This window comes from Thalassophryne amazonica, chromosome 15, assembly GCF_902500255.1.
Source record: "Thalassophryne amazonica chromosome 15, fThaAma1.1, whole genome shotgun sequence".
NCBI lineage: Eukaryota > Metazoa > Chordata > Actinopteri > Batrachoidiformes > Batrachoididae > Thalassophryne > Thalassophryne amazonica.
In genome coordinates, this window is record NC_047117.1 from 10,830,362 (window position 1) to 10,847,859 (window position 17,498).

At 42.5% G+C, this 17,498-nt stretch overlaps 1 protein-coding gene across 3 annotated transcripts in view; it reads left to right on the forward strand.

The window, feature by feature from the left end:
• The first annotated feature begins 1,511 nt into the window (after positions 1–1,511).
• LOC117525855 (bromodomain-containing protein 4-like) overlaps positions 1,512–17,498 on the forward strand; it is an 85,701-nt gene continuing 69,714 nt past the window's right edge. For all 3 annotated transcript variants that reach the window (XM_034187782.1, XM_034187785.1, XM_034187784.1), the window contains exon 1: positions 1,512–1,553. The gene's annotated coding sequence lies outside the window, so the exon portion shown is untranslated. The remainder of the gene's footprint in view (positions 1,554–17,498) is intronic.

Consider the following 17,498-nt stretch of genomic DNA (forward strand, 5'->3'; position numbering starts at 1 on the left):
CCATGCTGATTTATTTATTTATTTATTATTGACTGCCGTCATAATACAGTGCCTTGCAAAAATATTCAGCTCCTTGGTATTTCACATATATTAATTTATTTATGCCATTTCAAACACAAAAGCAAATTAGGCTTCTCGATATAAAAATTTTCTAAAATGATCTTTCTTAAACTCGAAGAAAATCTCTACAACTTGATGTAAATTAATTTAAAATATAAAATCCAAGATGATGGGGTGCATAAGTCATGGGCCCCTTTGGTATAATACCTGTAAATAATCAGTTTTATTGCCAGTTTTCTTCATACAAGTCAGGGGATGGATACATGAGCATTATGGTAAATCTGTGTGGAGTAGACAGTTCTCAAAAACTGAGTGACCTCCTCCATACCAATTCATCATGAAGCTGTATAACTGGGGATAAAAAATGCAAAACATGCACTATCCACAATTTCTTCAATCACAGCCACGGAAGCCTATAAGTTCTTCTGTGTTGCCTTGGTGTCTTGGTGGCTTATTTCCTTCTTTTCCTTCTTGCACAGTCACTTAGTTTTTGAGAACTGTCTACTCCACACAGATTTACCATAGAGTGCCATGCTGTTTGTATTTCTTCATAACTGATGTAAATAAAGTCCAAGACATACTCAGTGACTTTGGAAATGTTCATGTATCCATCCCCTAACTTGTCTGAAGAAAACTGGCAATAAAACTGACTATTTACAGGTATTACACCAAAGGGGCCCATGACTTATGCACCCCATCATGTTGGCTTTTATTTGTATTAGTTTATATCAAGTTGTAGAGATTTGCTTTGAGTTTGAGTTTAAGGAAGACAATTTTAGATTCTTTTTTTTTTTTTTTTTTTTTGAGAGGCCTGATTTACTTTTTGTGTCTGAAATGGCATAAATAAATTAATATGTGTGAAATACCAAGGTGCCGAATACTTTTGCAAGGCACTTTATAATATCATATTATATTATAGTTAGGACAATGTATGTTCTGGCCTGATGCTTAGCAACAGTATCCACGGCAACCCCCCCCCCCCCCCCGTCACGCAGTTATTTAGACGACCCTATAAAAACGGTCCTCAAGTCAGCTATTCAAGATAGCAGCCGAAATGTCCTCAAAATAAGATATTATTAATTATATTTATGTGTGTGTGTGTGTGTGTGTGTGTGTGTGTGTGTGTGTGTGTGTGTGTGTGTGTGTGTGTGTGTGTGTGTGTGTGTGTGTGTGTGTGTGTGTGTGTGTGTGTTGCCTTGGGTACTGTTGCTAAGCACCAGGTCAGAACATACATCAGTCTGCTTTTTATATTATTATTAGTAGTAGTAATAATAATGCTATTAGTACTATTGTTTTAAAATAAATAAAGAAAATCTAGATGTTTCTGTAAGTATTACATGACATTGCATTATGTTCGGGGTAGAAGGGGCGGAGTCGGAACGAGGTTGACGCACACGTACGTCCCATTGCCAGCCTCCGTGCGTCTTACGTCAGTGACGTCGGAGGTTTGGGGCGAGGAAGGTTTGCGAGCGCTGACAGGCACCGAGAGAAAGGTAAAAATGGCATTTTGTGGCTTTGTGCCCATGACACTGGCATATTAACAGAGAGACTGAAACCCGGGGAGTGTGCCGGGAGGTACTGTGCGAGGAGCGTTTGCCTATTTCGTGCGCTGTCACGAGCAGTGTTCGCAGGCCTTTTTCACCGGTTCAGACGCACGCGATAGACGCTTATATGTCTCCAAGATCACCACCATTTGTTATTATTTGCGTGTTCTGTGTTGTATGTATAAGCTGTTTAATCGTCGCGTTGAGGTGTTTTTCGTAGCGTCGGAGGCTCCGTGCTGTCAAAGTGAGTGTTAGCTGTCTGTCGGTATCATGCTAGCTGGTTAGCTGCTAGCTGTTTGTTTGTAGCTCCGTAGGCCGTATTCATGACGTCACTTACGTCCTGTCAGTAACGTAAGTTACGCTACAAGGCGCAGCAGCTCGTGTGAATTTCGGCGTAGGTCAATCTGTGAATATCACTACTAGCAGGGTTGTTTTGAAAGGTAGTTTAAGCTGTCATCCTGCGAAGGGTAAACAAATTATTAAACAAAACTATCTGCTTGCTGATTGTTGTTGGGTTAACTACTCACATCGAAACGATTAGCTCACCAATCGATTAGATGACAGAAAATTTTATCAATCATAAAAGCATTTAAAATAAATAAAGCCCGTTTCTGTTTACAGCTTTTAATATAACTCAGTGCTAAAATGCTCTCGGCCATATGAGCATTGTCTTCTTTATAATTTGCAATTGTTTAATTGGTATACCAGTGCAAAGTGTGTGTGTGTGTGTGTATATATATATATATATATATATATATGCAATACTTTTGTTTCTATATACACAAAAGACCTATTTCTCTCAAATATTGTTCACAAATCTGTCTAAATTTATGTTAAGCTGGGCAGATACTGTACGATATTTTTATTTGTTGTACTCGGCTCCAGCTCAAACTGTACAACAAAACTGCAGGGTGTAAAAGTTCAAAGCGCACGATTTATGTTGTCACACGATACGGCCCGATGCTCTGATGCGATCTGAGTACTCACATTGTATGTTAAAAAAAACACATGTCAGACTCGTGTTTCCAGAAGCAAAATCTAAATAGCTTTTTTCTTTCTTTCTTTTTAAAACTTTATTTACATTTCTTATTTTTACAAAAAGTTTTAACAAAAAAAAAAAAAAAACGATACAAGACTTTACATGAGTTGAAGGATAAGGGGGAAAAAGCAAACAGAAGCTGCTCTCCCAAAGAGATGATCACTGTTTATGCTCTCTCCAGTTCAGTATCGGTGTTTGCACATGCACAGTGCGAGAGGTTGGGGTAAATCAGCTTGTAGACGTTTGTAGCGCTGCTTCAACATCGTGATACCCTCATGAGGGCCAACCAGAATATCAAACAGGTTTGATTTTCATCCGACCATACGATTGCCGATCAGGAGGTGGTCATGAGAGGTTAAATATGGCTCGTTACTCCATGTATACTACATGATGCAGGATGCACGATTAAGCTGAAACTTGACGCGATCCAAAAAATTCTCACACAAGTGAAAAATTGGCTCAAAAAGGGTCAAAACTCGCACAGTGTAGCCCAGCTTTAGTGAGCACTCCTCCTTTGCCAAGATAATCCATCCCACCTCACAGCTGTGGCATATCAAGATGCTGATGAGACAGCATGGTTATTGCACAGGTGTGCCTTACGCTGTTAAGGTATTACAATTGGAGGGTTTGGTCTACAGATACCATCTATTTCATGACCATTGCAGATGAAGACTCACTCCTGGATGGAGCTGCACCTCAGACAGAGAGAAAAAACCGAATCAGGCGGTAGAAAGGCTACAAATAAGGTATAAGTTGTCAGCATTAAGCAGTAAGAAAAACAGAATAAATACTACGTGATCGCCAGCCACTAGCCCTAAGCTTCACTTAAAGACCTAGACTTTAGATAAAGTTGAGGCCACAACCCACTCTGTTTACTAATATAATGAATTTAAAAGGGTAGGAAGCACAGTACCATATTCTGCCAGTATGCTAGCCATATGAAAGGGAAAATAAGTGTGTCTTAAGTCTAGACTTGAAAGTCTCTACAGAATCTGACTGGACCCTGCTGGGGGCCTACAGCGGCCCCCAGGCCCCCGCTGGTTTTCAGAGTTTGTTTTCTTTGCCCATTCTCATCCCTGACTATATTTCACAGGTGGAAGAAAGCAGTCCTTGTAATATCTCTAATGTAGAGGCCAAAGGACAAAAATTACCCCAAGGTTCCTCACTTCGTCAGTGTGATGTATGACACATGAGCCTAGGCCAAGCGTTGGCTGGTCAAATTGATGCCGATGTCTCACTGGATCAAAAAAAACATGATTTCAGTCTTGTCAGAGTTTAAAAGTAAGAAATTGCTAGACATCGAGCCTGTGTTGGTGGTTGTGTTATAGCACTGTACCAATTAAAACAATTTTTGTCTCAAGTGAAAAATTTAGCCCAAAAACATTTTTAAAACAAAAAAAAATAATAATAATAATGGTCCATATTGAAAAATCCCAGTTTTTTTTATTTTATTTTATTTATTTTTTTTATATTGATTAAACACGGTGCTGTTGTATTCCTCAGAATTTTTGTTCCATACTGATGTGACATCACACAGTTATGCATAGAGCCATATACCCTCAACACCTGCCGGAATTGTTGTTACGAGGCAGAATTAGCTAATCCAAGCTTTCAAGTTTTTTATTCCACATTCTAATTTGACCATCCAAATGTTGCAACAGAACTCAAGAATCTAGAAAAGGACTAGGCAACATTTTTCAAAGCTGTCAGTGTCCAAGTGTGGCGATCCCATACCCACTCTAGCCACAGTTTCCTGTTCTTCGATGACAGAAGTGACATGTTGTGTGCAGGGATGGACATTATACATTGAAAACTGTCGCAGTATTTCATTTTTTACACCAGTTATTTAAATTATATGTTGTTGGCAGTTTCCTTTTTTTTTTTTTTTTTTTTCTACAAGCCCTCTGGTGGCTGAAAAGTCCGATGCGGAATGCACAAGACCTGTTACACTTGGGGCAAATGAACACTTGAGTAGCCTGGGCTTGTGCTGCTGCCCGCTCTTTGTCTTTGACGCTTCTGGCGTGAGGCCTCACTTCTTTCTGCCTCAAACTTCAGGCTGGCGGATTTGATGCTGGAACGCCAGCTGAGTCTATCTATAGCTAGATGCTGCCATGACTGATGCTGAATGCCTGCAAGGGAGAGCTGTTTCTTCAGCTGGTCCTTATAGTGCTTTTTGGGGGCCCCTTGGTTTCGTCTCCCTTCCTTGAGCTCGCCAAAGAGAATTAATTTCGGCACGCGTGTATCATCCATCCTGGCTAAGTGACCTGCCCAACGAAGCTGTTGTTCGAGTATAATAGACTCCATGCTGGGCAATTTGGCTCTGGTAAGGATGTCCTCATTTGAGACATAGTCCTGCCACTTGATCCCGAAGATGTTTCGGAGACAACGCTGATGAAAGCGTTCCAGTAATCTGATCTGCTGGCGATACAGAACGCAGGTTTCAGCTCCATACAGGAGGGTAGGGACCACAATGGCTCTGTAGACCTGCACTTTTGTGGAAAGGTGCAGTGCATGATTCTGCCAGACTTTCTTAGAGAGTCGACCAAAAGAACTGCTGGCCTTGGCAAGGCGACTGTCTAGGTCCTTGGCAACAGATGCGGCATTTGAGATAACACTACCGAGATACATGAAGTGCTCTACTGCATTCAGGCTTGTACCCTCGATGTTGATTTGGGGTGGGGTATATGCTGTATGGGGGACCGGTTGATATAGCACTTCTGTCTTTCTCAGGCTGATGGTGAGGCCGAAGGCTCTTGCTGCTTCAGCAAAACAGTTGACAATGTGCTGCAAGGCTTGCTCCGTATGGGCGACGAAGGCGCAGTCATCTGCGAAGAGCAGCTCCATGATTAGCTGTTCTGTGATCTTAGTGTGGGACAGAAGGCGCCGCAAGTTAAACAGACTTCCGTCGGTTCTGAAGCGGATATAGATGCCGTCTGTCAAGTCTTCTTTGGCCTCACAAAGCATCATGCTGAAGAAGATGGAGAACAGAGTGGGAGCAAGGATGCAACCTTGTTTGACACCATTTGAGATGGGGAAGCTGCCGGACAGAGTCCCGTTGTACTTCACTTGTCCCATCTGGCCTTCATGCAGCTGGCGGATGATGGTGAGGAGCTTTGGAGGGCAGCCAAGGCGTGCAAGAATCTTCCACAAACCCTCACGACTGATCGTGTCAAAAGCCTTGGTTAGGTCTATGAAGGCTGCATAAAGGGCCATGTTCTGTTCTCTGCACTTCTCCTGGATCTGTCTCAGGATGAAGATCATGTCGGTGGTTCCCCTGTTGGCCCGAAATCCGCACTGACTCTCGAGATATTTTCATGCGCTGTGGTAGGGGTAAGCCTGTTGAGCAGCACTCGAGCCAAAATCTTACCTGCTATTGAGAGGAGAGTGATGCCCCGGTAATTAGAACAGTCGGCCTTGTCGCCCTTGTTCTTGTACAGGGAGACAGTGACCGCATCCCGAAGGTGATGTGGAACCATTCCCTTTTCCCAGCAACTGGAGAAGAGAATCTGAAGCTTGTCGAGGACTGCCTCACCTCCATTTTGGTACACCTCTGCTGGGATGCCATCTATGCCAGGAGACTTCCCTGGATTCAGCTGCGTGGTGGCCTTTCGGATCTCTTCAAGTGTTGGGGGGGGTCATCAACTTCCCATTTCACCTCCACCTGGGGAATCTTCTCGATTGATGACTCTTGCACAGTGCGCTTGTCACTGAAGAGGTTTTCAAAGTGTTCTGACCAATGCTGCATAATGGTTTCCTTGTCCGTCAGAAGGGTGGAGCTGTCTGAGGAGCGCAGGGGTGCTTGCACTTGATGTGCTGGCCCATGGATGGTCTTAAGGGCTTCATAAAAGGAGCGCATGTCTCCGGCATCGGAATGTTGTTGTCTTCTCCGCAAAAGCTAGCCACCAGTCGTTCTGCAGTATGCGGAGTTTGCTTTGCAGTGTGGAGCAGGCATTTTTGTAAGCTGTCTTGGCAGAGTGGTCATCAGGTTTAGCTAAAAGAGTCTTGTGGCATGCACATTTCTTTTCTAGTAGTTCCCGGATTTGTGCATCAGACTCATCAAACCAGTCTTTATTTTTCCTGGCTGAGAAGCCCACTACTTCTGCTGCCGTCTCCTGAAGGATGGTCTTTAATCTCATCCACTGTTGTTCAGGGTCGTCAGGCAGGCCTTCTTCTCCACCCAGTCTCTCCTCTAGTTTGGCCTGGAACTCCTTTTTTGTGTCTATGTCTTGCAGCTTGTGGACTTGTAGCTTCTTAAACTGTGGGCCTTTCTTCTTAGGAGGGGGCTTGAAAGTGAAAGCAATCTTGGAACGGACCAAGCGATGATCCGTATAGCAATCCGTGCTAGGCATCACCCTGATATGTAGTACGTCTCTTCTGTCACGCTGTCACGTCAGAACGTAGTCCAGAAGGTGCCAGTGTTTGGAGCGTGGGTGTCTCCAGGTTGCTTTGAATCTCTCTTTCTGTTGGAACAGGCTGTTGGTGATCGCCAAGTCATGTGCAGAGCAGAACTCCAGCAGCAGGTGGCCATTGTCGTTACATTTGCCTATGCCATGTTTCCCTAGCACGTCCTTCCATACATCAGAGTCGCGGCCCACTCTGGCATTGAAATCTCCCATGATGAGGAGCTTGTCCTGGGTGTCGACGCACTGTAGAAGGTTGTGCAGATTGCTATAGAAAGCCTCCTTAACTCCGATGTCGGCCTGCATGGTTGGGGCATACACACTAACAGTAGTGGCAAAATCCTTGTTGTTGATGGGGAGCCGGAGTGACATGAGTCGGTCAGAATGTCCAACTGGCAAACTGTGTAACCTATGTGCTATGGCGCTCTTAATCATGAACCCGATCCCTGAGAGTCGACGATCTTCTTTAGCCTTCCCTGACCAGAACAGTGTGTAGCCTGTGCCTTCCTCGGTGAGTGACCCTTGGTCTGCAAAGCGCACCTCGCTGAGTGCAGTAATGTCTATGTCAAGCCTTGCTAGCTCTTTGGCGACTAAGGTTGAGCGTCTTCGAGGACAATCGCTATTGTCTGAGTCCATCATTGTGCGTACATTCCAGCACGCAATTTTCAGGTTCTTTGTTTTTCTTTTCGCACCGCGTGTAGTGATGCCCGTTGGCAGCTCCCAGTGCCATCATGCACCTGCTGCTTTCGCCTCTTCCCATCGCTGCAGGGCTTTCCTTCCCGCCTGCGCTCGTTGCTTAAAGTGGGGATCAGTTCGCACACACCAATTCCACTCTTTAGGCAAGGTGGCACTCCACAGTGACACAGACAAGCTGAGATGGCTGTGGCGACCACCAGGCTGTAGGTTTTACATCAGAGTGACCTTCTCCTAGCCTCTGGCTAAAGAACCTTCCTCGGAGGCACGGGGGCAGTAACCCAAGCTGGGGGTTTAACATCAGGGTTTTCCTTCCCCTAGGTGGACCGCCTTAACAGGGCTAATGAGTCCCATCTACCCACTGCTATAACCCAGTCAGCTGGGAGGCTCGTGATGGCGGGAGCGCCTAGATCCCGTATAGGTCATGGACCTACCACTGCCATAATAATAACTTAATAACTTAAATTATATGTAAATATTACCATTCAGCAGTATCTTTTTAGCCAGAAATCTTACCAGCATAGATAACATCAATGATTTTAAGTTGGCTTAAAAAATGACTTTTATTTCCAAATTAAAATTCCAGTAAGAATGCCAGTGCCAATAGATTTTATTTTATTTTTTTGACACTAACTCCAATTCATTCCTGCATTTATACTATGTTCATCACTTTGTTCAGGCATGCAGCTGGCAAATGCTCTGACAGCACTCTTCTGAGTTACAGCAGTTTGCTTACTTGATTGTTTTTCTTCATGCATCAACTGTCTTTACTCATATTCTGGTCTGTTTTTGCTTAGAGGTGGAGCAAATTTATCTGATCTTCTGAACTTAAAGGGGAACAGAATTGCCCACCGATTATTTATAGCATGAATGAACACAAAAAATGCATTGTTTTGATAGTTCAAGAAACACTAAAGACCATAAAACATCTACAAACCTTGTTTTAGTCGTTTCTAGTCTTGTTTTAGGCTTTAACATCGACTGGCTGCCGCCATTTATGCAGGTCAGATGGGTGACATCACTGCTTGGGGAAGATGAGCCTTGTTCTGAGATTCACTGCCAGAGGCACCAACAAAGAGGTTATATATGACTACTAGAGTCCGCACTCCCAATGCTGCCCACTAAACACGAACGTCCCTTCATGGACAGTGACGTGACACCTCCTAACCGGGCAAAATATTGACGAAGTTCCCTATGTTAATGCATTTTCAATGGGGATTCGAGACTGAACACACTCAAACACTCACAAAATATGTGTTAAAATGCCATTCTGACCTGGATATCGAGCCAGTAAAATTAATTAACATTAAATCATGTCAGGAAAGTATTAAACTTACTCTGACACCCACACATTCCCAAATATTAGTGTTGAAAGTTACACAGATCTGCGCTGTTAAGCTGCACTGCTGGGCTGAGTTCCTGCTGCTGCTGTTTTCAGAATAGTGCGGCTCCTAAAACCATTACAAAACATATATGTAAAAATTATATTTTTACACAATTATCCTTTATTGTACGAGTTTTATTCATGAAGTCAGTGGTGTGTGTGCACATCTCTGTGTGTGAGTGGTGTGTATAACTGTCGTCCGTGTCCTCAGACGACACAGGCACGGGCAAGAAACATACACCTGTTTATCAACCAAATGTCACGGACAAAGTCAATCAATCAATCAGTCAATCAATTTTTTTATATAGCGCCAAATCACAACAAACAGCTGCCCCAAGGCGCTTTATATTGTAAGGCAAGGCCATACAATAATTATGTAAAACCCCAACGGTCAAAATGACCCCCTGTGAGCAAGCACTTGGCTACAGTGGGAAGGAAAAACTCCCTTTTAACAGGAAGAAACCTCCAGCAGAACCAGGCTCAGGGAGGGGCAGTCTTCTGCTGGGACTGGTTGGGGCTGAGGGAGAGAACCAGGAAAAAGACATACTGTGGAGGGGAGCAGAGATCGATCACTAATGATTAAATGCAGAGTGGTGCATACAGAGCAAAAAGAGAAAGAAACAATGCATCCTGGGAACCCCCCAGCAGTCTACGTCTATAGCAGCATAACTAAGGGATGGCTCAGGGTCACCTGATCCAGCCCTAACTATAAGCTTTAGCAAAAAGGAAAGTTTTAAGCCTAATCTTAAAAGTAGAGAGGGTGTCTGTCTCCCTGATCTGAATTGGGAGCTGGTTCCACAGGAGAGGAGCCTGAAAGCTGAAGGCTCTGCCTCCCATTCTACTCTTACAAACCCTAGGAACTACAAGTAAGCCTGCAGTCTGAGAGCGAAGCGCTCTATTGGGGTGATATGGTACTACGAGGTCCCTAAGATAAGATGGGACCTGATTATTCAAAACCTTATAAGTAAGAAGAAGAATTTTAAATTCTATTCTAGAATTAACAGGAAGCCAATGAAGAGAGGCCAATATGGGTGAGATATGCTCTCTCCTTCTAGTCCCCGCCAGTACTCTAGCTGCAGCATTTTGAATTAACTGAAGGCTTTTTAGGGAACTTTTAGGACAACCTGATAATAATGAATTACAATAGTCCAGCCTAGAGGAAATAAATGCATGAATTAGTTTTTCAGCATCACTCTGAGACAAGACCTTTCTGATTTTAGAGATATTGCGTAAATGCAAAAAAGCAGCCCTACATATTTGTTTAATATGCGCTTTGAATGACATCCTGATCAAAAATGACTCCAAGATTTCTCACAGTATTACTAGAGGTCAGGGTAATGCCATCCAGAGTAAGGATCTGGTTAGACACCATGTTTCTAAGATTTGTGGGGCCAAGTACAATAACTTCAGTTTTATCTGAGTTTAAAAGCAGGAAATTAGAGGTCATCCATGTCTTTATGTCTGTAAGACAATCCTGCAGTTTAGCTAATTGGTGTGTGTCCTCTGGCTTCATGGATAGATAAAGCTGGGTATCATCTGCGTAACAATGAAAATTTAAGCAATACCGTCTAATAATACTGCCTAAGGGAAGCATGTATAAAGTGAATAAAATTGGTCCTAGCACAGAACCTTGTGGAACTCCATAATTAACTTTAGTCTGTGAAGAAGATTCCCCATTTACATGAACAAATTGTAATCTTAGACAAATATGATTCAAACCACCGCAGCGCAGTGCCTTTAATACCTATGGCATGCTCTAATCTCTGTAATAAAATTTTATGGTCAACAGTATCAAAAGCAGCACTGAGGTCTAACAGAACAAGCACAGAGATGAGTCCACTGTCCGAGGCCATAAGAAGATAATTTGTAACCTTCACTAATGCTGTTTCTGTGCTATGATGAATTCTAAAACCTGACTGAAACTCTTCAAATAGACCATTCCTCTGCAGATGATCAGTTAGCTGTTTTACAACTACCCTTTCAAGAATTTTTGAGAGAAAAGGAAGGTTGGAGATTGGCCTATAATTAGCTAAGATAGCTGGGTCAAGTGATGGCTTTTTAAGTAATGGTTTAATTACTGCCACCTTAAAAGCCTGTGGTACATAGCCAACTAACAAAGATAGATTGATCATATTTAAGATCGAAGCATTAAATAATGGTAGGGCTTCCTTGAGCAGCCTGGTAGGAATGGGGTCTAATAAACATGTTGATGGTTTGGATGAAGTAACTAATGAAAATCACTCAGACAGAACAATCGGAGAGAAAGAGTCTAACCAAATACCGGCATCACTGAAAGCAGCCAAAGATAACGATACGTCCTTGGGATGGTTATGAGTAATTTTTTCTCTAATAGTTAAAATTTTGTTAGCAAAGAAAGTCATGAAGTCATTACTAGTTAAAGTTAATGGAATACTCAGCTCAATAGAGCTCTGACTCTTTGTCAGCCTGGCTACAGTGCTGAAAAGAAACCTGGGGTTGTTCTTATTCTCCTCAACTAGTGATGAGTAGAAAGATGTCCTAGCTTTACGGAGGGCTTTTTTATAGAGCAACAGACTCTTTTTCCAGGCTAAGTGAAGATCTTCTAAATTAGTGAGACGCCATTTCCTCTCCAACTTACGGGTTATCTGCTTTAAGCTACGAGTTTATGAGTTATACCACGGAGTCAGGCACTTCTGATTTAAAGCTCTCTTTTTCAGAGGAGCTACAGCATCCAAAGTTGTCTTCAATGAGGATGTAAAACTATTGACGAGATACTCTATCTCCCTTACAGAGTTTAGATAGCTACTCTGCACTGTGTTGGTATATGGCATTAGAGAACATAAAGAAGGAATCATATCCTTAAACCTAGTTACAGCGCTTTCTGAAAGACTTCTAGTGTAATGAAACTTATTCCCCACTGCTGGGTAGTCCATCAGAGTAAATGTAAATGTTAAGAAATGATCAGACAGAAGGGAGTTTTCAGGGAATACTGTTAAGTCTTCTATTTCCATACCATAAGTCAGAACAAGATCTAAGATATGATTAAAGTGGTGGGTGGACTCATTTAGATTTTGAGCAAAGCCAATAGAGTCTAATAATAGATTAAATGCAGTATTGAGGCTGTCATTCTCAGCATCTGTGTGGATGTTAAAATCGCCCACTATAATTATCTTATCTGAGCTAAGCACTAAGTCAGACAAAAGGTCTGAAAATTCACAGAGAAACTCACAGTAACGACCAGGTGGACGATAGATAATAACAAATAAACCTGGTTTTGGGACTTCCAATTTGGATGGACAAGACTAAGAGTCAAGCTTTCAAATGAATTAAAGCTCTGTCTGGGTTTTTGATTAATTAATAAGCTGGAATGGAAGATTGCTGCTAATCCTCCGCCCCGGCCCGTGCTACGAGCATTCTGACAGTTAGTGTGACTCTGGGGTGTTGACTTATTTAAACTAACATATTCATCCTGCTGTAACCAGGTTTCTGTAAGGCAGAATAAATCAATATGTTGATCAATTATTAGATCATTTACCAACAGGGACTTAGAAGAGAGAGACCTAATGTTTAATAGACCACATTTAACTGTTTTAGTCTGTGGTGCAGTTGAAGGTGCTATATTATTTTTTCTTTTTGAATTTTTATGCTTAAATAGATTTTTGCTGGTTATTGGTAGTCTGGGAGCAGGCACCGTCTCTACGGGGATGGGGTAATGAGGGGATGGCAGGAGGAGAGAAGCTGCAGAGAGGTGTGTAAGACTACAGCTCTGCTTCCTGGTCCCAACCCTGGATAGTCACGGTTTGGAGGATTTAAGAAAATTGGCCAGATTTCTAGAAATGAGAGCTGCTCCATCCAAAGTGGGATGGATGCCGTCTCTCCTAACAAGACCAGGTTTTCCCCAGAAGCTTTGCCAATTATCTATGAAGCCCACCTCATTTTTGGACACCACTCAGACAGCCAGCAATTCAAGGAGAACATGCGGCTAAACATGTCACTCCCGGTCTGATTGGGGAGGGGCCCAGAGAAAACTACAGAGTCCGACATTGTTTTTGCAAAGTTACACACCGATTTAATGTTAATTTTAGTGACCTCCGATTGGCGTAACCGGGTGTCATTACTGCCGACGTGAATTACAATCTTACCAAATTTACGCTTAGCCTTAGCCAGCAGTTTCAAATTTCCTTCAATGTCGCCTGCTCTGGCCCCCGGAAGACAATTGACTATGGTTGGTGGTGTCGCTAACTTCACATTTCTCAAAACAGAGTCGCCAATAACCAGAGTTTGATCCTCGGTGGGTGTGTCGTCGAGTGGGGAAAAACGGTTAGAGATGTGAACGGGTTGGCGGTGTACACGGGGCTTCTGTTTAGGGCTACGCTTCCTCCTCACAGTCACCCAGTCGGCCTGCTTTCCCGGCTGCTCGGGATCTGCCAGGGGGTAACTAACGGCGGCTAAGCTACCTTGGTCCGCACCGACTACAGGGGCCTGGCTAGCTGTAGAATTTTCCACGGTGCGGAGCCGAGTCTCCAATTCGCCCAGCCTGGCCTCCAAAGCTACGAATAAGCTACACTTATTACAAGTACCGTTACTGCTAAAAGAGGCCGAGGAATAACTAAACATTTCACACCCAGAGCAGAAAAGTGCGGGAGAGACAGGAGAAGCCGCCATGCTAAATCGGCTAAGAGCTAGTAGCTACGCTAAGCTAGCGGATTCCTAAAAACACGCAAAGTGAATAATGTGTAAATAATTTAGAGGTGATTCAGCAGAAGGAGTGCTTTAGTTAAGGCACGTAAAGATTACACTGGGAAACAAATCGTAATCTAGATAACTAGATCAATCTAACTGCGCAGATTAAACAGCTAACAGATACAGAAAAACACTGCTGTGCTCCGGAACAGGAAGTGATACAATACCGCAGTGACAGCCAACCCCAGCCAAAGTGACAAGAATAACCAAAACCATTTACTTATGGAAGGAAATATTGTCTCTCTTGTTCCTCTGTTTGCGGCTTTGCCAATATGCGCAGCTTTCCGGCATATTCCACTTGTTTTTTGACAAAACTAATAGATCTTCAATGAGCGAGCTCAGTAAACTGCCCGGAATTAAAATGGCGACCACACCTCCTTGTCGGGACACGGCTCAGTGCGTGTGGACTCTAGTTCTTATATATACCTTCTTTGGGCACCAACAACATGGCTTCAGGATCAATAAGTGAAAGTACATCTTCGGAATCGCTTGCCTTCTGTTTGTGTAGCGATGCGTTGCTCGCCATGTTGGATCTCGACTGCACTTGTCCCCAGCAGAGGAGATCCCAACCAGTGACATCAACCAAAAGTGCCCTTCACTGACTTCAGCCATTGGCGATTTACTGGTCAATTTAGCGGCAGATTTGATTCAAATAATATTATCTACACTGCGCTCAAACATTCGGCAAGTGTATGAATAACACTTAATTTTTTACCAAGGAATGCACAAACAAATTCTCAAAAAGTTGTTCTGTTACCCTTTAAACCACTTGCATACGATTGAAGGTTCTGTTTTGGTAATTAAGATCCTGTTCAAACCTCGGATTGTCAGTCTGGCTTGAGTCGGATTTAATCTGGATTGCTTTCTAGCTGGATCGCGTTCTACCTGTTTTTCAAATCCAGCTCATCCTACACATTATTCCAAACTCAAGCTGTATTTGTTTGTCTGTCTGGATTCATGCTGTGTTCAGATGTCGGCGTCACAGAATCCACCACAGCAGTCATTATAGCAGAATTTCTGTTGTTTACAGTAGCAGACTACAGGTGATAACGTGAGGCACTCAGGGATGCTTATTTACCGTCTTTGGACGGTTTTCCGTATTTTTGTAAATTCTTGCTGTCTAAAAGAAATACAGGGCTGTGAAAAATCTGTAGATCCTGCGGATTTCATCATGTTTTACTCTGTAATCATAATTGTCACTGAGTTTTTAAAATGTCTATCGCAAAGTGTTCTTTTTTTTAACGACATCGTGCAAGTTTTATAAGACCGGGGAGTCCGCGGACACTGATGAAAATCAGTGTCCTCGGAGAAAAAAAGCCTGGCTGTTGCGACAGTTGTCATAAAGTGAGACTGGTTGGTTGTTGCGGCGATGCTGTGCCTCCTGCACAAAGCTTTAGCTAAAGGTAGCATGTGAACATCGTAAACCTTTAGAGTGCTAAGTTTTTAAAAGAAGACTTGTGCAGCATGTCTCTGTCACGGATCGACGTCCGACAGAGAGAAAATGGCGAGAAAGACTGTTTGAAAAGTCTATAAGGACAAGAATCCGTGGAATTGTCACTGGCTTCATCAACACCTGAAATAAAAAACGGGAAAAGTGAACTGTGCCCTCAGGAAACGATAAGAATTTTTCTCTCTGGAAAATAAACATTGTACTGTTCAAACAGGATTTTAGAAAAGATTATGTGACTTTTTTCATTAATCTAGACTTTCTTTCATTGGGAAAAAGACATTGTGGCTTTGAATGGATTTAGGCTGCATGAATTTACACAAGAGTGTGAATGAGTTTTTATTAATGTAGATGTTTTTCATGGGAAAAAGACGCAGTGACTTTGAGTGGATTTACAGGAATTTACACAAGAATGTTGCTTTTTTTTACTATAAGGTATGTTAATCAAGGTATGTCAATAAATAAATTTCTGTATAAAATAATTTTTTTAACCTTTATTTTACCAGGTAAGTCAATTGAGAACCAGTTCTCATTTGCAATGGTGACCTGGCCAAGAGGCAGCATAAGCAGTAAATAAATTCAGGTTCAGATTCTTAGAGGTGTTTGGGCTCAGACTGAGATGGATAATTTAAACAAATGTAGCATTTTATTGTGGTGCATTATTGAATGAATAATAGTAATCGAGTGGCTTCACTATTATGGTATGATATCTCTTTACCTAGCCTGAAAGCAGTTATGAAGTTATTTATAACATTTTAGTTGAGAGTTATGATTTTTAATTGCCTAGTCTTTGAGCCCAATCACAAACAAACTAAATAAAGTTTTCATGAAGATTTAGCTATATTTGTAAACTGCTGTTATTATATTCTGTACATGCTCCTACAGGATGGCACAACATGCATTCAAAAGCCACATATTGTGCCATACTGCTTGAGATCACAAGAGAAATTTAACAGCTGTTTCAGGTCCAAATTTAGTCCAAAGAATGCACCAGAATGCACCACGGGGCACTTGTATTCTCAAAATTTTCTTGGGGGGGCATCCCCCCCCCTTAGCTTTCCAAACACCTATAGCATTTGGGATAACTTTTTCTGCCTTGAATATTATAGATGAATTACATTGCTGTCTTTTTTCTTTTTTTTTTTTTCTCTCCTAAGCATCCATGGGCACTGTCATTTTTCATTGATAATGACATGGATAATAACGTGGTGTGTGTGTGTGTGTGTGTGTGTGTGTGTGTGTGTGTGTGTGTGTGTGTGTGTGTGTGTGTGTGTGTGTGTGTGTGTTTTTTTTTGTACAAAAGTTTGTTTCTTGTTCTGTTGTCTAATAGGTATGCCAGGACTCTTATATAGTCTTTTAGGTTTTTTCTTATTGTACCAGTGCTGTGATCCTTAGATGTTAGCTGTATGACAGTGAAAATTTTTGGTACTGTGACAATATTAGATGGAACAACATTATGGCAATTAGGCATGGGCCAGTATGAGATTTGGACGGTATGATAACCGTGGCCAAAAATACAGCGGTTTCACAGTAATATGTATACCTTGAAAATGTGCTTCAACAACATTATGGCTATTTGCATATGAAGCTGCGCGTGATTCAGGCACACTAATTGACGTGATGTCTACTGCTACGAGCACTGTACCACTGATAACTTTAGAGAAAATACCAAAATAATAGTCACTCTTTTAGACATGTAGCATCTGCCCCGTGGGAAACATGACTTACTTGCTCAGGGAGAAACGTAGCTGGAATAAGGTCCAGAACTCCGGATGCTCAATACTTGGCCCAGCTTCACCAACAAAGTGCTTGGAGTAGATGTATTTGTCCTTCTTGACATGTTTTTGGGAGAAATTTGGTCAACCACAAGCACAACTCGAGTCCACCGCTTGTACTTCTCAATGGTTTCAAAGATATGATAAAGTTTACTCCTTCCATGTAATCCTTTGCGGGTATCTTGAATCGCACCGCGTCTGACATGGGCCATAGCTACGGTGCTTTGTTGCCACTGTTTTGTCTTGAAGGGCTATTCTGCAGAAATCGAAAAAAAGCCAACTTGGTCCTTTTAGATGGAGGGGAAAATTCAGTGCAGGCTTCGCCTCCTTCAGCCCGTGATGCAGAGCTAGCTAACATTAGCTGCCTGTTTGTAAACGGAGACAGAGGTGCATGCCAGGGGGAAGAATGGCCGCCTCCACTCTGCCTGTCAAGA